The sequence below is a fragment of the Oncorhynchus masou genome, chromosome 6 (assembly GCF_036934945.1).
Source record: "Oncorhynchus masou masou isolate Uvic2021 chromosome 6, UVic_Omas_1.1, whole genome shotgun sequence".
In the NCBI taxonomy this organism is placed as follows: Eukaryota; Metazoa; Chordata; class Actinopteri; order Salmoniformes; family Salmonidae; genus Oncorhynchus; species Oncorhynchus masou.
The window spans coordinates 26,518,047-26,542,388 of NC_088217.1; positions in this window are offsets into that span (position 1 = coordinate 26,518,047).

Sequence of the window (24,342 nt, forward strand, 5' to 3'; positions counted from 1 at the left end):
TTAGTAGTGCAAGACAGACTCAGTGTTCAGAGAGGAGGGATCACACCTGAGGTCAAAAAGGGGGATGGGACAATGTCAGTTAATCTAGGAAGTAGCCGTGCAAGACAGACTCATCATGGATGAAGGGTGTTGGAGAAGAGCTCAACACGTCCGCTGAGGGCAGGACAGGATTTTACTGGAAACACAAAAAAACGTACACCACACTGTTAGACAAAAGAGCTATGAATGAAGGACTTAGTCCAAGCAGTGAGTGAAAAAGATGTACAGTATACAGTATGAATATGATATTTATTTATGTAAGGGTTTTCCTCCTCGTCTGAGGAGGAGAAGCGAGAAGGATCGGAGGACCAATGCGCAGCGTTGTAAGTGTCCATAGTTCTTTAATAACAGAAACTCAACATGAACACACTACAAACTACACTGCACTGCTGTATTATTATTATTTCATTATAACACTAAAGCATATTTCATTATATCACATATGCACTTCCTGATGATCATCAGATTGGGTAGTGTGGTGGTGTGGTATGAGAGAAGCATTAAAGCTCTCTTTTTTTAACTCTATTCACCTCTGTCCTTGTGCTTCATTGTTATCATCATCCTCGTCATCATCGCCGTCATCAGCATTGCAATCATCATCATCATCAGTTTGATAAATATCATCACCATCTTAATCATCCATCATAATTTTGGGCAATATCATCATCATCATTTTGATCAATAACTAGGCTACCCTATCTGACTTCTTTCCCTGCCTGAGCTGACCTACAACAATACCACACCCGTGACTGTCACCTGAAGTTACTTATCTGCTGAAATGACTGAAATCACTTGCTCTCTGGGACCCACAGACATTTTTTTCATGAATCATTGCTGAACTGCAGCCAGCGGCCTCTAATTGTTTGTTTTGGAAGGTAATCACATTATTTTGGGAGAAAAAAAGAAGAGAAATTGCAGCTAAGTGAGTCATTTCTACTGTTAAGCTCTGAAACCAATATTCACAAAAGTGTTCTGTCATGCATATTTCATGAGAGACATCATAAAATCAGCTGACATTTCTCCTAAAATAACGAGGAACTTTTATAGATGTAAATACTCAAGTTCATTCTGGTGTTCTCTTCACACACTACACTAAACCAGTTTGGAACTCAGACAAACTAGGAATGTTTACCATCAACTTTTTTCTCTGGATAAATTTCGGCCCTCATCCATTGACCCTTGCCTATGGTACAGAAATGTTATTCTACACGGAATAAAATATAAACAGAACATGTAAAGTGTTGGTCCCATGTTTCATGAGCTGGAATAAAAAAATCACAGAAATGTTCCATACCCACAGAAATCTTATTTCTCTGTGCACAAATGTGTTGACATCCCTGTTAGTGAGCATTTTTCCTTGCCAATATAATCCATCCACCTGACAGGTCTGGCTCCACATCTGGCTTCTTCACCTGCGGAATTGTCTGAGAGGGGGTGGTGGGGTGGGGGGTGCACTGAGGAGTTTTTCTGTCTGTAATAAAGCTGTTTTGTGGAGAAAACCTCATTCTGCTTGGCTGGGCTTGGATTCATAAAGCCTTCATAATGCCTTTGTAAGCACTACATAAATGTGTTACAAAGCATCTATGTCATGCTTTATAAAGGGTTAATAAATTTGGCATAACTGTGTGCCATAGTCAAATGTGACATAAACAACAATATAGGAGATGATATAAACATATGCTTTATAAAGGGTGACATGTTGGGCTGAAGGATGGTACACGCTCTAAACTGAAGTCATGTTAGTCACATTACACTTCATCTCATTCCCAGACAGTTCCGCCCAAATGTGAGGAAGGTCTGGCAGACCAATGTATCAAACTTGGCTGGGTTAGGATTTAAAATAAGATTTTAAGAAGATAATTATGGAAATGGTCAGGATTTAACCTTAATTAATTGAACTGAATTATTCTCTGTTCACTCCCAACTTTGAATGCTTGATATCTCAGGCTTATATGTGCTGTGTAAGCAATAGCCAGGTTAGACGTTACACCAAGAAACACTTACCTTGATGAAAGCCCCCAACATAAGGATATTTAAAGTGCCTTTCTTCAGAAACCATGTTCCTCAGTATACAAACACACACACAACAACATAAAGAGCCATACCGTGCAGTGCTGGTCCCAGTCGGGTCTTTGACAATTCACCTACTACCCCTTCTGAAAGATCAGCCACAAAATGTTGGCACCATTGTTACAGGTTGTAATCAAGCCCTGGTCTCCAGCATGGGAACGGACAAGGAATACCTGGTGCAATAATCTCAGGTTGGACTACTCTAAATCTTCTTGGCTCTGACACACACACACACACACACACACACATATACAAACACACGTTTTGTAGGTCCATCAACCAATTTAAATACCTCTCACAATCTACAGTAACCTGTGGATCATGAGAACCTTCATAAATCAGCAGAATGTTAATAACCTATTTATTGACACTTTATGTAGTGTCTTGTAATGCTTTGTTTGAAGTGATACGGTCGGTCATTCATAACACATCCATAAAGACTCTATATTGCATGACGCTGTACTTACTTTAAAGTTAGACCCTTTTGGTCATTTATAGAACATACATACAGTGCATTTGGACCCCTTGACTGTTTCCACATATTGTTATGTTACAGACTTATTCTAAAATAGATTAAATAAATGTTTTTCTTCATCATTCTACACACAATACCACCATAATGACAAAGCGAAAACAAGTTTCTACAAAGTTTTTCAAATTTATACCGTATTTACATAAGTATTCAGACAATATGCAATGAGACTCAAAATTGAACTAAGGTGCATCCTGTTTCCATTTATCATCTTTGAGATGTTATTACAACTTGATTGGAGTCCACCTGTGGTAAATTCAATTGATGGGAAATTATTTGGTAAGAAACACACCTGTCTATCTAAGATCCCACAGTTGACAGTGCATGTCAGAGAGGGAAAAAAAGCCATGATGTCGAAGGAATTTTCCTTCGAGCTCCGAGACAGGATTGTATCGAAGCACAGATCTGGGGAAGGGTACCACAACATTTCTGCAGCATTGAAGTTCCCCAAGAACACAGCGGACTCCATCATTCTTAAATGGAAGAAGTTTGGAAACACCAAGTCTCTTCCTAGTGCTGGCCGCTCAGCCAAACTGAGCAATCAGGGGAGAAGGGTCTTGGTCCGGCAGGTGACCAAGAACCCGATGGTCACTCTGACAGAGCTCCAGAATTCCTCTGTGGAGATGGGAGAACCTTCCAGAAGGACAACCATCTCTGCAGCATTCCACCAAGCAGGCCTTTACGTCTGGAGGATACCTGGCACCATCCCTACTGTGAAGCATGGCAGCATCATGCTTTGAGGATTTCAGCGGCAGGGACTGCGAGACTAGCCAGGATCGAGGGCAAGACGAACGGAGCAAAGTACAGAGACATCCCTGATGAAAACCTGCTCCCGAGCACTCAGAACCTCAGACTGGGGCGAAGATTCACCTTCCAACAAGACTATGACCCTAAGCACACAGCCAAGACAACACAGGGGTGGCTTCGGGACAAGTTTCTGGATGTCCTTGAGTGGCCCAGACAGAGCCCGGACTTGAACCCAATCGGAAAATCTCTGGAAAGACCTTAAAATAGCCGTGCAGCTGCGCTCCCCATCCAATCTGACAGCTTGAGAGGAGATGCAGAGAAGAATAGGAGAAACTCCCCAAATACAGGTGTGCCAAGCTTGTAGCGTCATACCCAAGAAGACTCGGGGCTGTAATCGCTGCCAAAGGTGCTTCAACAAAGTGCTGAGTAAAAGTCTGAATACTTATGTAAATGTATATTTCAGTAAAAAAATGTATACATTAGCAAAAATGTCTAAAAGACAGTTTTTGCTGAGTCATTGTGGAGTATTGTGTTTAGACTGCTGAGGGAAAAATAATCCATTCTAGAATAAATCTGTAATGTTACAAAATGTTGAAAAAATCAAGGGGTCTAAAGACTTTCTGAATGCACTGTAAATGTCTTGTATCATACGGCGCTCTACTTACTATAATCAGACACATTTGGTCATTCATAACACTCACGTGAATGCTTAATGGTGTAAACACAGATGTATTAACACTTAGGGAATGATCACTAACAGCTAAAACAAATAAACATTACAATACATTTCCTTTTATCTTTACATTTTTGAATCACTACAAATATAAGTTTGAAAAAGTCCAGCAATGCAATTACATTGATCATTACACAGGGCTGTGAATAGTGTAACTGGTCCTTGAGGTGGTGGGCGAATGGTTCTTGCTGGAGGTACTGCATGTTGGTTCCAACCTTAAAAGTAACAACAACAAAAAGTTACCAGGTTTGTTAGGAAATGCTTTTGTCACACCATCTGGATAAAGGTATTTCTGTGCAACGCCAGAAATATTCTAAACGTTTTTTGCATGACTGCACTTTAGAATCATGTCATCCTGCAGCACAGCATTTTGGGGAAAGTTGAGGTCAGGTCCAGTATTGGCTATGCACCCAAGAGGGAAAGAGTTTTGGTCATCCTAGAAATATTTTAGAGTAATATAATTAAGAAATAAGGCTTGAGGAGATGTGGTATATGGCCAATATACCACGGCTAAAGGCTGTTCTTATGCACCGTGCAACGTTGAGTGCCTGGATACACCTGGGTATCCAGGGTATAAATGGCATTATACCACAAACCCCTGAGGTTTGCTATTAGAACTGTAAAAATAAAAGTTTTGTCATACCCGTGGTATACAATCTCATTTAGCACGTCTTTCAGCCAATCAGCATTCAGGGCTCAAACCACACAGTTTGTAATATTATATAATATAATATATAACATTTAGCAGACACTTTTATCCAAAGCAATTTACAGTCATGTGTGCATACATGTTTCCGTATGTTGGTCCCGGCAATCAAACCCACAATCCTGGCGTTGCAATGCTCTACCAAGATGCATGACCAGGTTATAAATGCTTTGTGAAGCCTCAATTTAATATGATTGATAAAGCCTTTATTAAGCAGTGCTTATGCCACTCTTTATAAAGCACAAGTTTATGTCATATTTGACATAGTGGGTTATGTCACATTTGACATTGGTGGATATGTCACACAGTTATGCCACATTTGCAAACTATTTATAGAGCATGACATATGGGTATAGATGATTTGTGACACATTTCTGTAGTGTTTATTAAGGCTTTAAACAGCTGCAAGTCATTTAAAGCGGGACCGTTTTACCTATAATTTGCAGTGATAGTGGTTAGAGCGTTGGACTAGTAACCGAAAGGTTGCAAGTTCAAATTCCAGAGCTGACAAGGTACAAATCTGTCATTCTGCCCCTGAACAAGGCAGTTAACCCACTGTTCCTAGGCCGTTATTGAAAATAAGAATTTGTTCTTAACTGACTTGCCAAGTTAAATAAAGGTAAAATAAAAATTAAAAATAAGCTTAAAGCGGGACCATTTTACCTATAATTTGCAGTGATATGTAGTTCTATGATATGTAGTTCTATGTACCTAGTCCTAGTGAATTACAGTACATGAGATATTCCCCTGTAGTTACATGGAACGTGTTACCTAGTTTACTTATCATGACACCTCTTCCTAAACAAGTCAACAAGGGCAGATGTGGGTCAATTCCTCACATTCCTATATTTCACATTTCCAAATGATTTCTCAGAAGTAATTATATTTTGAGTGTGTGTGAGTGGACAAAAGAGACACAAGACAAGCTGTACAACTCACCAGAAGGGAAATCAACTTTCTTTGCCTTGGCCATATGTTACCACGATGACGATCCATGACATCAATCTCTCTGTTGACATATGCCAGCAGCCTACGTTTCTGGTGCTTGTGCTGGTCGTCTGTATGTCCATCTGGGCCACAACTGTCTGTCTGTTGGCATCTGTAAAACAGGGGTAGAGGGAAACTGGATTTTTCTCTGCCAAGAGAGTTTAAACGGCATCAATGCAGCATATAAGAATTGAGAAGCAGATAAGATAAGTTAATCTTTGGTATCAGGTTTGGTACCCATTTGTGCTGAATAAATGCATTGTTACCAGCCCATGCAGTAACACAATAGTATGTTAGATTGAATCTCAGTATTTAGCTTACAGGACCATGTGATACTAATTTCAGGACTGCTTGGCAACCTGACACTGTGTATTGTTTATTTTATGCCGGGTCCATTCAAGCATACAGTATTCAGACCCCTTGACTTTTCCCACATTCTGTAATGTTACAGCCATATTCTAAAATGAATTAAATCGTTTTTTTCCCACATCAATCTACACACAATACACCATAATGACAAAGCAAAAACAGGATTGTAGAATGTTTTTGCAAAAATGAAATAAAAACTGAAATACCACTATTACATACAGTAAGTATTCAGACCCTATACTCAGTACTTTGTTGAAGAACGTTTGGCAGCGATTACAGCATTGAGTCTTACTGGGTATAACGCTACAGGCTTGGCACACTTGTATTTGGGGAGTTTCTCCCATTCTTCTCTGCAAATCCTCTCAAGCACTATCAGGTTGGATGGGGAGCGTTGCTGCACAGCTAATTTCAGGGCTCTCCAAAGATGCTCGATCCAGTTCAAGTCCGGGCTCTGGCTAGGCTTCTTGTCCCGAAGCCCCTCCTGCGTTGTCTTGGCTGTGTGCTTAGGGTCGTGGTCCTGTTGTAAGGTGAACCTTTGCCCCAGTCTGAGGTCCTGAGCGCTCTGGAGCAGATTTTCATCAAAGGTTCTCTCTGTACTCTTCTCCACTCATCTTTGCCTCGGTCCTGGCTAGTTTCCCAGTCCCTGCCACAGAAAAACATCCCCACTGCATGATGCTGCCACCACCATACTTCACATTAAGGATGGTGCCAAGTTTCCTCCCGACATGACGCTTGGCATTCTTGATCTTGCTTCTCTTTAGGTGCCTTTTGGCAAACTGCAAGCGGGCTGTCATGTGTCTTTTACTGAGGAGTGGCTTCCGTCTGACCACTCTACCATAAAGGCCTGATTGGTGGAGTGCTGCAGAGATGGTTGTCCTTCTGGAAGGTTCTCTCATCACAGAGGAACTAGAGCTCTGTCAGAGTGACCATCGGGTTCTTGGTCACCTGCCTGTACAAGACCCTTCTCCCCCTGATTGCTCAGTTTGGCCGTGTGGCCAGCTCTAGGAAGAGTCTTAGTGGTTCCAAACTTCTTCCATTTAAGAATGATGGAGGCCACTGTGTTCTTAGAGACCTTCAATGCTGCAGAAATGATGTGGTACCTTCCCCAGATCTGTGCCTCAACACAATCCTGTCTCGATGCTCTACAGTCAATTCCTTTGACCTCATGGGTTTTTTTTGTGCTCTGACATGCACATTCAACTGTGAGACCTTATATTGACAGGCATGTGCCTTTCCAAATCATGTCCAATCAATTGAATTTACAGCAGGGGTACTACAATCAAGTTGTAGAACCATCTTAAGGATGATCAATGGAAACAGAATGCACCTGAATTTAATTTCGAGTCTCCTAGCAAAGGGTCTGAATACTTCTGTAAATAAGGTATTTCACTTTTCTTTTCATTTTTTTAAATAAATTTGCAAAAATGTATGAAAACCTGTTTTGACTTTGTCATTATGGGGTAGTGTGTGTAGATTGATGAGTATTTTTTTTATTTCATCCATTTTAGAATAAGGCTGTAACGTAACAAAATGTGGAAAAAGTCAAGGTATCTGAATACTTTCCGAAGGCACTGTATGTTCCCTGGGTCAGCCTCCTTCTAGCATTTAGTCTGATTAAGGTGAATGGTTCTGCTAGAGTGATTGTCAATATTGACAACACACATTCACCAGACTGTGAAGTGATTCAGGATTAGTTGGGGTCACCCTGGATTTACTTTTCATGCTGGAATATTCTCACAATGAGTATAGCCTGATATATGGCCATCCCAAATGGCACCTTATCCCATATAGTGCACCACTTTTGACCATAGCCCTACGGGCTTTGCATTGTATAGGAAATAGGGTGCCATTTGGGACGCAGCCATGGTTATTTGATAGCAGAGGTTCCACCACCTATCCTACTCGATATCATATATATCAACGTATGAATCTTGTGTAAGTGAATCATGGCCATGATGCCCTTTACAATGGGAGACACAAAAATTACAATGTCAAAGCAACCACTTGTCAATCATCTATTTGACACTATTTTTACAGATGGCTAACTTCCATACCTGTGCCACATTTTAGCCACAATGGGCACAACAGTGCATTAATTCAATGTGATCACTATGTCAGTAATCATGGGATACAGAGGGGCATATCCATTCTATCTATTGTATTTCTTTGGCATGGACATCGCTAGCGGCAAGACAGTGGGGTGTGCGGCTGTATTCTAAGCAGCCCCTGGACTGCTGCTAGAGAGATTTGCAGGCAAGAAGGAACAGAGGAAGCGAGCGGAGGGACAGAGGAAGAAAAAAAGAAGCCTTTTGTCCCACCCCCCATTCATCTGAAGAACATAAGGAAATGCCAAGGGGATTAAATGTGTTACTCCAAAAGCTTTTTTCTTCTCGCTGCTCAGACTGCAAATTAAAAGATGGATAAAGGGGGGTGGGGGGGTAAAAATAAACATTAATTGCTTGCCAATCGATAATTCTATAATTACTTTGCGACAAATGGCTCGCTTGCAGCGTCACGGTGGGTTCAGAAGGGAGTGGCAGGTTACTGGTGGGTGGGGATGTTTGAAGGGATTGGCTGCGATCAGAAAAGGAAATATTTGCTTTTGTGTCTACAAGCGTGGCCGCCCCAGCATTGTGACAGGGAATTTGTGTCAGGTTTAAACAAGAAGCACAACCCTCTAGGGAACCTTCTAGGGCTCAAAGAAGAATGGACACACACACATACACAAACCATCAAGCCAAACACCCTTTGCAGAGAGCTGGTTGTGTAGAAAAATACCTAACTATTCGTTCAGAGTGTAGATCATTGTTTTAAAACACACACACACACGCACACACACACACACACACACACACACACACACACACACACACACACACACACACACACACACACACACACACACACACACACACACACACACACACACAATAATGAAAGTTGTCAGAAATACATATAAGGAAAGTCATCAGTAACATAGAGTATTCTGTCAAAGCCATAAAATAATAACTTGTAGGGCTATTCAAGTCCTGCTCTCAGAGGCTGAAGTACCAAAGTGCCACTGTACCACGTCTTTTCTTCCTGATGTTAATTGATTTGCTAATAACCTCTTTGGGCTAGGGGGCACTATTTTCCCGTCCGGATGAAAAGCGTGCCCAAATTAAACTGCCTGTTACTCAGGCCCAGAAGCTAGGATATGCATATACAGTTTCTAAAACTGTTAAAATAATGTGAGTATAACAGAACTGAAATGGCAGGCGAAATCCCAAAGGACAACCCCCACCCCCCCAAAAAAATCATCCCACCACTGATTTCAATGGCTGGCACTTTTATTATAATCCTCCCCAATTGCAGTTCCTAGGGCTTCCACTAGATGTCAACAGTCTTTAGAAAGAGTTTCAGGCTGTTTTTTGCTAAATGAAGTTGTAGTTTTCGTAAGTGGCTCCCATTTTGGCTTGTAGTGTTTCCATGCACATGGACGAGTGCGCGTTCTTTTTGTTTATCTCCGGTAAAGACAATAACGATTCTCCGTCTTAAATTGTATAGTTTATTTACGTATAAGGGTACCTAAGGTTTGATTATAAACGTTATTTGACATGTTTGGAAAGGTTTATTAGTAATGTTTGAGATTCATTTTGTATGCATTTTCATGGAGGGAAACCAGTGGATTATTGACTGAAGCGCGCCAGCTAAACTGAGCTCTTATAGATATAAAGAAGGACTTTATCGAACAAAAGGACCATTTGTAATGTAACTGGGACCTTTTGTAGTTCCAGCAGAAGAAGATCTTCAAAGGTAAGGCATATTTTATATTGCTATTTCTGATTTTCATGTCGCAACTGCCTGGTTCAAAAATGATTATCATGCATTTGTATGCGGGGCGCTGTCCTCAGATAATCGCATGGTATGCTTTCACCATAAAGCCTTTTTTAAATCTGAAATCTGCAGCTAGATTAACAAAAAGTTAAGCTTTATTTTGATGTATTGCGTGTGCATTTTCATGAATGTTAAATATTTACAATTCTCTATTTTGAATTTGGCGCCCTGCAATTTCACCGGTTGTTGGCCAGCGCAGTGTGTGTAAGATTAGAAGTGGAACATTTCCCCCATTATCTTCTGAGTGACACAGTGGAGCTTTGTCTCTATGCTGTTTATATGCACTTTCTACAGTATAAGATGTGTCAAGTGCTAATCAAAAATGGGTTTACTGGACAAGTGCCCAATAAGAACTGGGTTTACTGGACAAGGGACCAATAAGAATGGTTGGTTTACTGAGTAAGACAGAACAACACTCTACCACTTTTAGAATGTGCCTTTGGATTAATGTTAGCAATACAACAATGCCCATAATGTAAAGTAAAAACAAACACCAGTGTACATGAATCAAATATGGTATCTAGCAGGAAGAATGTTAGTTCACAAACTTTAGATTAAGATGCTCCAATACAGTCAAGTTATATTGAATACAAATTTCCGATAACAGTTGTGTAATTACATGTGGCTACATAGTAACTGCTCCTGTAACCTCTACTGAATCCGGTATTTAATTAAAAGTCTGGTGAATGTCATTTTATTTCTAATTAATTATGATCAGTTCCATTAGAATGTATAGGCTCACACAGTTTCCCGGACCCAGATTTAGCCTATTCCAGAACCAAAAACCACTTTCAATGGCGAATATCCATTGAGCTATTGACCCATAGATTGGGTCACACCACATCATAATTGGGTCATATTTGGTTGAGACGTTGATTAATGAGATTACAACCTACAGTGCATTTAAAAAGTATTCACACCTCTCGACTTTTTCAAAATTATGTTGCGTTACAGCCTGAATTTAAATTGAGATTATATGCCACTGGCCTACACACAATACCCCATCATAACAAGTGTTATTATGTTTTTAGACATTTTTACAAATTCATTCAAATGAAAAGCTGACATGTCTCGAGTCAATAGAATTCAACCCTTTTGTTATGGCAAGCCTAAATAACGTCTGGAGTAAAACATTTGCTAAACAAGTCACATAATAAATTGCATTGACTACCTCATCTCTGTACCCCATCTCTGTACCTCATCTCATTTATGTAAGTATTCACACCCAAGTCAATACTTTATGGAAGCACATTTGGCAGCGATTACCACTGTGAGTCTTTCTGGGTAAGTCTTTACGAGCTTTCCACACCTGGATTGTGCAATACTTGCCCATTAATCTTTTCAGAATTATTCAAACTCTGTCATGTTGGTTGTTGATCATTGCTAGACAAACATTATCAGGTCTTGCCATAGATTTTCAAGTAGATTTAAGTCAAAACTGTAGGAAGGCCACTCAGGAACATTCACTGTCTTCTGGCAAAGCAACTTCAGTGTAGATTTAGCTTTGTATTTTAGCTTATTCTCCTGCTGAAAGGTGACTAATCTCCCAGTGTCTGGTGGAAAGCAGACTGAACCAGGTTTTCCTCTAGGTTTTTGCATGTGCTTAGCTTCATTCTAGCTGCATTTTTCAATGGCTGGCCATCCTTCCAACCTGGCCCGGTCAACAGCTCTGCACCCCCCACAGCAACTTGCCCAAGCCTCCCCCATTTCTACTTCACCCAAATCCAGATAGTTGATGTTCTGAAAGAGCTGCAAATTCTGGACCACTACAAATCAGCTGGGCTAGACAATCTAGACACTCTCTTTCTAAAATTCTCAGCCGAAATTGTTGCAACCCCTAGCCTGTTCAACCTCTCTTTCGTATCGTCTGAGATCTCCAAAGATTGAAAAGCTGCTGTGGTCATCCCCCTTTTTAAAAGGGGGACTCCAGACCCAAACTGTCACAAACCTACAGTATATCTATCCTACCCTGACTTTCCAAGGTCTTTGAAAGCAAAGTTAACAAACTGATCAACGACCATTTAATATCCCACCGTACCTTCTCCGCTATGCAATCTGGTTTCCGAGCTGGTCATGGATGCACCTCAGCCACGCTCAAGGTCCTAAACAATATCGTAACCGCCATCGATAAAAGACAGTACGGTGCAGCCGTTTTCATCGACCTGGCCAAGGCTTTCAACTCTGTCAATCATTGCATTCTTATTGGCAGACTCAACACTCTTGGTTTCTCACATTACTGCCTCGCCTGGGTCACCAACTACTTCTCAGACAGAGTTCAGTGTGTCAAATCGGAGAACCTATTGTCCGTACCTCTGGCAGTCTCTATGGGGGTGATACAGGGTTCAATTCTCAGGCCGACTCTTTTCTCAGTATACATCAATGATGTTGCTCTTGCTGCTGGTGATTCTCTGATCCACCTCTACGCAGATGACACCATTCTGTATACTTCTGGCCCTTCTTTGGACACTGTGTTAAAACAACCTCCAGACAAGCTTCAATGCCATACAACTCTCCTTCTGTGGCCTCAAACTGCTCTTAAAGGCAAGTAAAACTAAATGCATGCTCTTCAACAGATCGCTGTCCGCACCTGCCTGTCCAGCATCACTACTCTGGACGGTTCTGACTTAGAATATGTGGACAACTATAAATACCTAGGTGTCTGGTTAGACTGTAAACTCATCTTCCATATATTAAGCATCTCCAATCCAAAATTAAATCTAGAATCGGCAAATTGGATGTAATCTATCACAGTGCCATCCGTTTTGTAACCAAAGCCCCATATACTACCCACCACTGCGGCCTGTATGCTCTCGTTGGCTGGCCCTCGCTTCATATTCTTCGCCAAACCCACTGGCTCCAGGTCATCTAAGTCTTTGCTAGGTAAAGCCCCGCCTTTTCTCAGCTCACTGGTCACCATAGCAGCACCCACTCGCTCCAGCAGGTATATTTCACTGGTCACCATCAAAACCAACTCCTCTTTTGGCCGCCTATCCTTCTAGTTCTCTGTTGCCAATGACTGGAACGAATTGCAAAAATCACTGAAGCTGGAGACTCATATCTCCCTCGCTAACTTTAAGCATCAGCAGACAGAGCAGCTTACAGATCATTGCACCTGTAAATGGCCCATCTGTAATTAGCCCACCCAACTACCTCATCCCCATATTGTTATTTAATATTTTGCTCCTTTGCACCCCAGTATCTCTACTTGCACATTCATCTTCTGCACATCTATCACTCCAGTGTTTAATTGCTCAATTGTAATTATTTCGCCACTACAGCCTTTGTATTGCCTTGCCTCCCTAATCTTACTTCATTTGCATACACTGTATATAGACTTTTCTATTGTGTTATTGACTGTACGTTTGTTTATTCTATGTGTAACTCTATGTTGTTTGTGTCACACTGCTTTGCTTTATCTTGGCCAGGTCGCAGTTGTGAATGAGAACTTGTTCTCAACTGGCCTACCTGGTTAAATAAAGGTGAAATAGAAAAATATAATAAAATTCAGTTTCTTCTTTATCCTAAGAAACTCTCCAGTCCTTAACGATTACAAGCATTTCCATAACAGGATACAGCCATCACTATGCTTGAAAACATGGAGAGTGGTACTTATTAATGTGTTGTATTGGAATTGCCCCAAACATAACACTTTGTATTCTGGACATAAAGTGAATTTCTTTGCTATATTTCCAGCAGTATTTCTTTAGTGCCAATGTTGCAAACAGGATGCATGTTTTGGAAAATGTTTATTATGTACAGGCTTTCCCCTCTGTCAATTAGGTTAGTATTGTGGAGTAACTACAATGTTGTTGATCCATCCTCAGTTTTCTCCTATCACAGCCATTAAACTCTTGACACTGTTTTAAAGTTACCATTGGCTTCATGGTGACATCCCTGAGCTGTTACCTTCCTCTCCAGCAACTGAATTAGGAAGGACGCCTGTATCTTTTAGTGACTGGTTGTATTGATACACCATCCAAGGGTTAAGTAATAACTTTACCATTCTCAAAGGGATATTCAATTTCCCTTATTTATACCCATCTACCAATAGGTGCCCTTCTTTGTGAGGCATTGGAAAACCTTCCTGGTCTTTGTGGTTGAATCTGTGTTTGAAATTCACTGCTCGACTGAGGAACCTTACATATGTGTGGGGTACAAAGATTAGGTTGTTAAACACTATTATTGCACACAGAGTGGTGCAACTTATTAAGTGACGCAGCGGTCTATGGTACTGCATCTCATTGCTAGAGGTGTCACTATAGTCCCTGGTTTGAATCCAGGCTGTATCACATCCAGCTGTGATTGGGAGTCCCATAGGGCAGCACACTATTGGCCCAGCATCGTCCAGGTTTGGCCTGGGCTAGGCCGTCATTATATACAGTTTTACATACACCGTAGCCAAAAATAATTAAACAAATTTTTCACAATTCCTGGCATTCGAGGATAATCCGAGTAAGAAGTCCCTGTCAGAGGTCAGGTAGGATGACCACTTTATTTTAAGAATGTGAAATGTCAGAATAATAGTGGAGAGAAGTATTTATTTAAGTTTTTATTTCTTTCATCACATTCTCAGTGGGTCAAAAGTTTACATACACTCAATTAGTATTTGCATTTAAATTGTTTAACTTGGGTCAAACATTTTGTGTATACTTACACAAGCTTCCCACAATTTAATGGGTGAATTTGGGCCCATTCCTTATGACAGAGCTGGTGTAACTGAGTCAGGCTTGTAGGCCTCCTTGCTCTCACATGCTTTTTCCGTTCTGCCCACAAAATTTCTACAGGGTTGAGGTCAGGGCTTTGTCATGGCCACTCCAATACCTTGACTTTGTTGTCCTTAAGCCATTTTGCCACAACTTTGGAAGTATGCTTGGGGTCATTGTCCATTTGGAAGACCCATTTGGGACCAAGCTTTTAACATCCTGATTGATATCTTGAGATGTTGCTTCAATATATCCACATAATGTTCATTCCTCATGATGCCATCTATTTTGCGAAGTGCACCAGTCCCTCCTGCAGCAAAGCACCCCCACAACATGATTCTGCCACCCCTGTGCTTCACGGTTGGGATGGTGTCTTCGGTTTGAAATCCTCCCCCTTTGTCCTCCAAACATAACAATGGTGATTATGGCCAAACAGCTCTTTTTTTTGTTTCATCAGACCAGAGGACATTTCTCAAAAAATGTCGGTCTTTGTCCCCATGTGCAGTTGCAAACCGCAGTCTGGCTTTTTTATGGCGGTTTTGGAACAATGGCTTCTTCCTTGCTTTGCAGCCTTTCAGGTTATGTCGATATAGGACTCGTTTTTCTGTGGATATAGATACTTTTGTACCTGTTTCCTCCAGCATCTTCACAAGGTCCTTTTCTGTTGTTCTGGGATGTATTTGCACTTTTCGCAAAGTACGTTCATCTCTAGGAGACAGAACGCGTCTTCCTTCCGAAGAGGTATGACGGCTGCGTGATCCCATGGTGTTTATACTTGCGTACTATTGTTTATACAGGAAATTGCTGAAATCTGAGGTCTTGGCTGATTTTATTTGATTTTCCCATGATGTCAAGCAAAGAGGCACTATGTTTGAAGGAAGGCCTTGAAATATATCCTCAAGTGCACCTCCAATTGACTCAAATGATGTCAATTAGCCTATCAGAAGCCATGACACATTTTTCTGGAATTTTCCAAGCTGTTTAAAGGCACAGTCAACTTAGTGTATGTAAACTTCTGACCCATTGGAATTGTGATACAGTGAATTATAAGTGAAATAAACAAGGTAGATGTCCTAACTGACTTGCCAAAACTATAGTTTGTTAACAAGACATTTGTGGAGTGGTTGAAAACAAGTTAATGACTGCAACCTAATTGTATGTAAACGTCCGACTTCAACTGTATAATAATTTGTTCTTAATTAACTGACATGCCTAGTTAAATAAAGGTTAAATAAAAAAATAAAGCACGTTTCTACTCCTTATTTACTTAGACTTTCCATACAAAGGGGTTGAATTCTTATTGACTCAAGACATTTCAGCTTTCATTTATAATTAATTTGTAAACATTTCAAAAAACATAATTCCACTTTAACATTATGGTGTATTGTGTGTAGGCCAGTGGCATTTAATCCATTTAAAATTCAGGCTGTAACACAACAAAATTTGGAAAAAGTCAAGGGGTGTGAATACTTTCTGAAGGCACTATATGTGACATCATCATACACAGTGGGGTAACTTCCTGCTTACAGAAATGAACAACAACAACAATCTGCCTCGACTACCATTGTTGGCTCTTCTCAATGTAACCAAAGAACCTGAAGAGATTGAAGTAATGGGAGTTATTTATGCCTCTATACAGAGCAATTCCAAAGGTCAAAGGTGCCAGGCTGAGAGCGTCAAAGGTGCCAGGCTGAGATTGATTGCACACACTCACTCAAGTCAAATCACCTGTCAGCATCCATCAATATTGAATCCATTTTGTTTAATGTGTCCATTAACTTTGAAACACCTGGATTAATTTCCTGCCCTTTCCACGAGCTGGCCTTAGACCTTTGTCCACTTTAGCCATCTGCCGCCAACCTGTAAATGTGTTTGGTTGTTTTTTCTTTGTGTTTTCTACCCAGAAGCCTACTTTAGACATTAAACAAGGCAACATTTTCAGTTACTCCACAAAGTCAAAACCAAACACTTTTAGAACATATAACAAAGAACCCTTGTCTGCAGAGAAAGAAAACAGAGAACAACAGAGAACAACAGAACAACAGCAGTAAATCGAATTCTGTGATTCCTGTTTGGGCCTATTGACCCAGACATTTGGACAGGCCCTTCAGAAGGTCCTCCTGGGGTCCTGTTGTGTTTTGGGTGCTTGTTGATTATGAGCTACATGTTTAAGTATCAGAGGATGGCTAATGAAGTGTGTTGGGAGGGGAGGCAGCTGGGGAACGGGCCGCTGAACCTGACACAGAAGGGAAGCAACAGGAGGGCTGGAGGGAGGGACTTTCTGCTTGTTAGCAGGAGCCCAATTTGGAATACAGTTGTGAGCCACTATATTCTTATCACTAATCACACTCCTGTTCCCAAGCTCTCTCGCCGAACTCTACGCTCTGATACAAAGAGAAAACACTGTCAGAGAAAAGCACTCTGAATATCAGGGTGAGAGAGTAAGTAATATAATATGTACAGGACAAATTATCATCCTTTTGTAGTATTCAACGTACATGAAAAGCAACTAGTAACACATTTGTTTAGGCACCCTACAGGAATATTATAAAATGCAATCATAAGCATCTTCATAAGGCGATGAAGATTCATGGATGTGTGTCATCATAGTGGTTTAGAATCCCTACAAGTTTCAGTAAAATACACAAACAACATGCACAACATAGTAATTGAATTGTCACATTCATGGTACAATGAACAGTGGGAATATTGGTGTGCGACCTGGTCTTAGACCATTTCATATTATTCTCTATGTAAATCAGAGACATTCCATTTAGTATGATATGCTATGTTTCATATGGTATCTATTCATTTGTGGATGTCCGTCATCCATTCCGTATGATATGTTACAAATTACAAATCGTATAATACGAATTTGAAAAACATACATAGCTAGGTGGTTAACATTAGCAAGCTGGCTAACGTTAGCTAGGCTAGGGGTTAGGGTTATGTTTAGGAGTTTGGTTCAAGGGTTAAGGTTGGGGTTAGCTTAAAGGGTTATGGTTATGGTTAGCTAACATGCTAACACGTAGTTACAAAGTAGTTAATTAGCTAAAGTTGTCTGTGACGAGATTCGAACTTGCAACCCTCGGGTTGCTAGACATTCCTGTTATAGAGCCCCACAGTGGAGATGCCATAATACCCATAACACCTAGCGGTTAAATACGGAAATGATTCCAATCGATTTTTCATCATTCATATTTCCCATAGGGAACTTTAGAAACACTTAATATAAGGGCTGTGTTTCGTGTAGGCTTACACTGGCGTGACGTTTTGATAACCACGTTACCATAACCTCTCTTGGACAAGGCAACTTTGATCAATATATTCAACTTTGTTTACTCTCAGATTCGAAAATGTTAATTAGCATCAAAGTAGATATCATGCAAGACTACAAATCCCTGCAAGTTCCTTGCACATCATCTCTAGATGACACCTTTGCTAACAGGTATTGTGTCAATTTAAAACTTGCACAAGACAGTTCACAAAATTGTCAATTTAAAGACGTATCCAATTTATAAATGACTGAATTTAGCTAACATTAGATAGTTAACCCCCTAGAGTTGATTCAAGCACTGGTGCGTCAATCTAAATTACATAACAAAAAAATCACAATTCTACAGATATTTGTTTTTTTTCTGCAGTGAAAAGTGGCAGAGCTAGAGTGGTGTTTGACCATGAGTCATCACAAAAATCTGTCTTCTCACAAAAACGTCTGTAGTGTCCAAATGGTTTGACCTACAAACTATTATTCTCAGTTTTGCTCTACAACCCCCACAGGTTTCAGAAGACTAGTCTGAAGTCGGTGCTTTCTATTTTCCAACTTCCGTTTGGTAGCATCCAAACAGTTTAGGTTACAAACTATTGAGAATTATTGTGATCTCCATTTTGCTCTATGACCCTCACAAGTATCATGGGACTAATCTGAAGGTAACCAGTTCCAGTTTTAAAAAACAAATGGAAGTATGAAGGTAGTTTTGTGCCTACACACAAAAAATGTTAAATATGCGTAAAATAATTATATATATATATATATATTTTCCTGAATCTTTTTAAATCACCTAGATTTAGGGTAGACACTTCAAAACCTTGTTTCTTGTGATTTTGGGGGGGGACTGTCCTTTTTGCCATTAATGAATGTGTTATTTAATGTGTTTCTATGGGCTTTAGTAGTAAAGGCCAAAACCTATATTTTATCAAATAATTTTTTAGATATATTTTTTATATCTAAAGGGGTCCTAAAATTCTAAACCAAATAGCTAAAGGATCCATAGTACCCCCCAACTTCTAAGACTCTAAAGAATCGATTTTTATCTTTGCATCGGTTCAGCAGCCTCGTCCAGATCATCATGGTATTTGTAGTTCTTTCTGAAAGTCACATTAGCAGCTAATTAACATTTCATTTTGTGGGGGTAAATACAGGCAAATATATTGATAAAAAGTCCCCATGTCCTACAGAGCCTACACGAAACCCAGCCCTTATTTTAAGTGTTTCTAAAATCCCCTACGGGAAAAATGAATAGTGGAAAAATTATTGGAACCATTTTGACTGCTAGGTGTTATGGATATTATGACTCACACTGGAGTACTCTATACACCCACTCATCCAATGTGAGGGAACAATTCTGTATTCACCTTATTTGTTGGATATGTAACAATTATTTACTTAACAAATTATTTACTTAAGATATTTCTGTCCTGCTAATGCTGAGTTTTATGGTGTCCACTCTAGCTTACTGCTGCTAGTCTGAGTGTCGTGGACATGGGTTTTACTAGAGATAGCTGGAGCTGACACATAGATTGACCTGGTGATAAAACCTACAGCTGGCATTCCATTGACTGTCACGCCTTGGTCTTAGTATTTTGTGTTTTAGTTAATTAGTTGGTCAGGCCAGGGTGTGACATGGGTTTATTGTTTGTTGTATTCTTAGTGGGGTTTATTAGTTATTGGGATTGTAGCTGATTAGGGGTGTGTGTTACATAGGTTTGGCTGCCTGAGGCGGTTCTCAATCAGAGTCAGGTGATTCTCGTTGTCTCTGATTGGGAACCGTATTTAGGTAGCCTGGGTTTCGCTTTGTATTTCGTGGGTGATTGTTCCTGTCTCTGTGTAGTGTTCACCAGATAGGCTGTAATAGGTTTCACGTTCCGTTTTGTTGTTTTGTATTTATTAGTTATTTCATGTATAGTTCCGTTGTTTGTTTCACTAATAAACATGAGTAACCAACACGCTGCATTTCGGTCCGACTTTCTTGCGACAAACGAAGAACGTCGTTACATTGACATGATGTGGGGTGGTCTTAACTGGGATAGAGAGGAGTAGAACAAAGGCCTGAATGGTTCTTAGACATCCTGGCATCTGGGAAATTAGGCCAGGGTCGGGGGTTAAGATAACCCCAGAAGCAGATGAAGACAGGATGAGTCCAAAGTGACTCATGGTGCCCCACAATCTTTATGGGAAGGCTGGAGCCAGCCATGGTTGAACCATTTTTAGGTTTTGTATATAAAGACACGGTATTCTCTGTATGATTCAAGCACTCGGTCAGACAGTCAAGACTGCTGGGCTGACAGCTTCATTATTGCAATAATTAATCGATATTAAATAAATATGATTGTTTGAAGAAGAAATTACCAAGTCTCTCTCAGTACTGAATTTCCACGACACCATCCACCCCACCCAACCACCCTACTTTTGTTTTTGCCTTTAAGTAACCATCTGTCTAATGTAACCATACCAAATGTAACGTATCAATCTAATTTGAGTGTCCCGGATTTGCGTTTACATTTTACATCTAGTCTATGAGACCAGGCTGTGGCGTGGGATGGCCAGATGGAGGATGACAAAGTGAATGTTTTTTCTTGCTGAATCTGTAGCTTATATACCTCATTACAACTCTATATTTTTTGTTAAGCAGTTAATTACCACATTTACATTTCTAAAGCGCTGAATAGGAGTCTGTTGGCCACAGTGCCACCATGATAATCAAGAGCTGGAGTAAGCATTTATCACACTCCACAATCCCTTACTCAAAATATGAATGTTGGGTGTTGCCATTCCAATGGCATTACACATCGAAACACTACTTTTGTCTGTAATACTTATCTTTCTGAACTTTAACTCATTGACATGTAGCCTGAGTGCCAGTCTGTTAGTGCTATCATGCCAAATCCTTGTCACTTACTGTCATGCTAAACATGCTTGACAAAACAGCAATGGAGTTGGCAAGAGCACAAACAAATGAGGCTAATAGACATGATCTAACAAACAAAAACCATGATTCTTCTTAGTTGGAGTCTGAAACTCATCATACATCATATGTCATCATCCTACATTATAACATATTCAGTGAGGCATTTAATGAATGCTCCGCAGTCCGCAGAGTGAAGCTATTCATAGTATCAAGCATATATCTTTAAACACAAACATTTCCCTAACTCTTATATTGTTTTCAAACACATCCAACATGCTGGGGGATTTTTCTCATGGTTGTGGATGCTATGAATAAAATCATTGTGATCAGTGGGGTCTATTTACACTTCAGCAATGTAAAAAACATTGCATTTACACTAGATTAAAATATTAATCATGTTCCAATTGTGATTAACGCAGCGGACCTCTGCTGCTTTATTTATGCTCAAATTCTCATAGAATTCCCATTAAGTGCATTGCATGATTCGAGACAGAGCTTCTCGCTCTTCAAAGATGGCAGTGGCAAGCATCTTGCGTTTTGTACTGGGGAGGTATAGTTACAGTGCGGAAAACATACCTCTGGGAATGCTCTTGAGCCAAAAGTGTCCCCAAAATGGCCAGAAATGTTGTCCAAACGCCAACTCCCACTGCTGTTTGATATTGTAAATAAATTAATCTGCCATTTTGAAAGCAATGTCCTCTTTCTTCCCTGACTTTTCTTAAATATTTTTATTTTACATTGCTCAGTTGTCAGAATTTTTAAATCACCAAATTTAAGATGAACTTAAAAAGAAAACCTGTTACTGCATTATATTACTTACTACTAATCAACTATACAAATAAAATTGATAAAATGTAATAAATTGTAATGTTTTTATAGCAATAAAAACGAAAATACATGCTGCAGTACTTTTTACAGTGGTATTTATTTAGGTTGATAGTAACACAGCAGATGCATCTCAAAGGGGACACCCGACACTGTTCTCTAGCTGGTATGCTGAGAAGCCCAGCGGTTGTATTGTTAAAGGGCGCACCTCTTTACACCCAGAAGCAACAGTTTGTTTTATATATGTATTATATATAAAACTATATGTGTGGGTGCATGTCTTGCACACAGTACAAAAAGGTAGCTGGGGGAACAGTGAGATAACCTTAGCTATTTTCGGTCCAAATTTTTTTTTAATGCAAGAATTCTGCAAAAGGGGTGAGTTGACCATTGCAAATCAAGATTCTCCCCTACAGTACACTAGGTCTGAGATGCCCTGGGAGAATTCCCGCACAGATGGGACATTCTGGGGGAGATAGATAGAAGAGACGTGTCGGGGGCAGGTTGCCAGACAGATAGACAGAGAGAGAGAGAGCACTAGCTGGCACACACACACATTAAGAGACGAGTGACAGCCACCGGCATGCAGGTCTTATCACCGAAACACGGCACCTTGGCCTGTGCTATTATCGGCAAGATGGTCAGTGGACTGCCCACCCGCTGTCTCCGAGGAGAGGAGCTGAACACTGATTGGGTTTCATCTCAACCCAACCACCTTGGCTTCTCTCCCCCTCCATCAACTATTGATGTTCTACGTTGCATGGTATTATGTGCTGGAGCGTACCCATGCACATTGCACAAATACATTACTAGTAGTGCTGTAAACTTGACATAAGAGTAACACTTTATTTGAATCATAGCATCATAGCACTGTATAACACCTTATATCCCAGTCAAAACCATGTCATAACAGTTGACGTAACTTTTCACAACCTGAAGTCCCAAAATATAGCAAGAAACCAGAATAATCCAGCAGCAAGAAATTACATAAGCATTGATTTTACCAGTTAGGTCTGTGTAATAAGCCAAAGGAAAGTAGTCCACAGAAGAAAAGCCGAAAACATATAAGTAGACCTTAAAACTTCTTGGTGACAGGGGGGCAGTATTGAGTAGCTTGAATTGTCACGTTCTGACCTTAGTTCTGTTATTATATCTTTGTTTTAGTATGGTCAGGGCGTGAGTTGGGTGGGCAGTCTATGTTTGTTTTTCTATGTTGTTTTTTTTAGTTCGGCCTAGTATGGTTCTCAATCAGAGGCAGTCAATTGTTGTCCCTGATTGAGAATCATACTTAGGTAGCCTGGGTTTCACTTTTGGGTTGTGGGTGTTTGTTTTCCGTGTGAGTGTTTGGTCCACACGGTACTGTTTTCAGTTTTGTATATTCACGTCATCATTTGTTGTTTTGTTCGAGTGTTATATTGTCTTTATTAAAAAACATTATGGACACTTACCACGCTGCGCATTGGTCCTCCGATCCTTCTCTCTACTCCTCCTCAGAAGAGGAGGACGAGAACCCTTACATGAATGAATAAGGTGCCCAGAGTAAACTGCCTGCTACTCTGTCCCAGATGCTAATATATGCATAGTATTAGTAGTATTGGATAGAAAAGACTCTGAAGTTTCTAAAACTATTTCAATGATGTCTGTGAGTATAACATAACTCATATGGCAGGCAGAAACCTGAGAAAAATCCAACCAGGAAGTGGGAAATCTGAGGTTTGTAGTTTTTCAACTCTTTGCCATTCCAACATACAGTGTAAATGGGGTCATATTGCACGTCCTAAGGCTTCCACTGGAGTCAACAGTCTTTAGAATGTTGTTTGAAGCTTCTATGAAGGGGAAGAGAATGAGACGCCATTCCGGGGAGAGAATGGGACGCCATTTCCGGTCACAACTTGCAGACTTGTTTACGTGTTGCTGTGCGTTTTGTTGCCAACCTTACTTTGCTACCTGACAACTTCACGGTTTTTACTTTTTAATTACCGTTTATATTTTCAGTTTTTCCCTCACACAACTTTTTTTCATTCAACTTTTTCACTCCGGACGCTTTATCTGGACATGGTTCGTCAGGACCTCCAACAGCCGAAGCTAAGTAGTAACATTAACATGATGCCTTCTCATTGCAGTCGCTGTACTCATAATATACAGGAGAACGATCGCCTTACGGCGAGGATAGCTGTGTTACAAGCCCAGCTTCAGACGCAATCGTTAGGCAAGGGTAATTTCAGTGTAGGAAAGGATAAAACAGTGTCTGTGCCACCAGTAAGTACAGATAGTAAAGTTAGTATAAATCCCCTCGCAAGGTCCCCGCCAGACAACTTTCTCACGGTTTCTGGAGGGAAATGCTGTAGGAATGCTCCACCGGTGTCGCTCATTCAGCCGACAGAAACTTTCAACCGGTTTTCCCCATTACACAACGAGTCGGAGTCAGAGGCCGAGCCTTCTCTTGTCTCTACTCCTCCCGTTACGGGGTCTGAGACACCGAAGCTTCCCACCATTAGCTCTGAAAAATTGAAAACTCTAGTCATTGGCGACTCCATTACCCGCAGTATTAGACTTAAAACAATTCA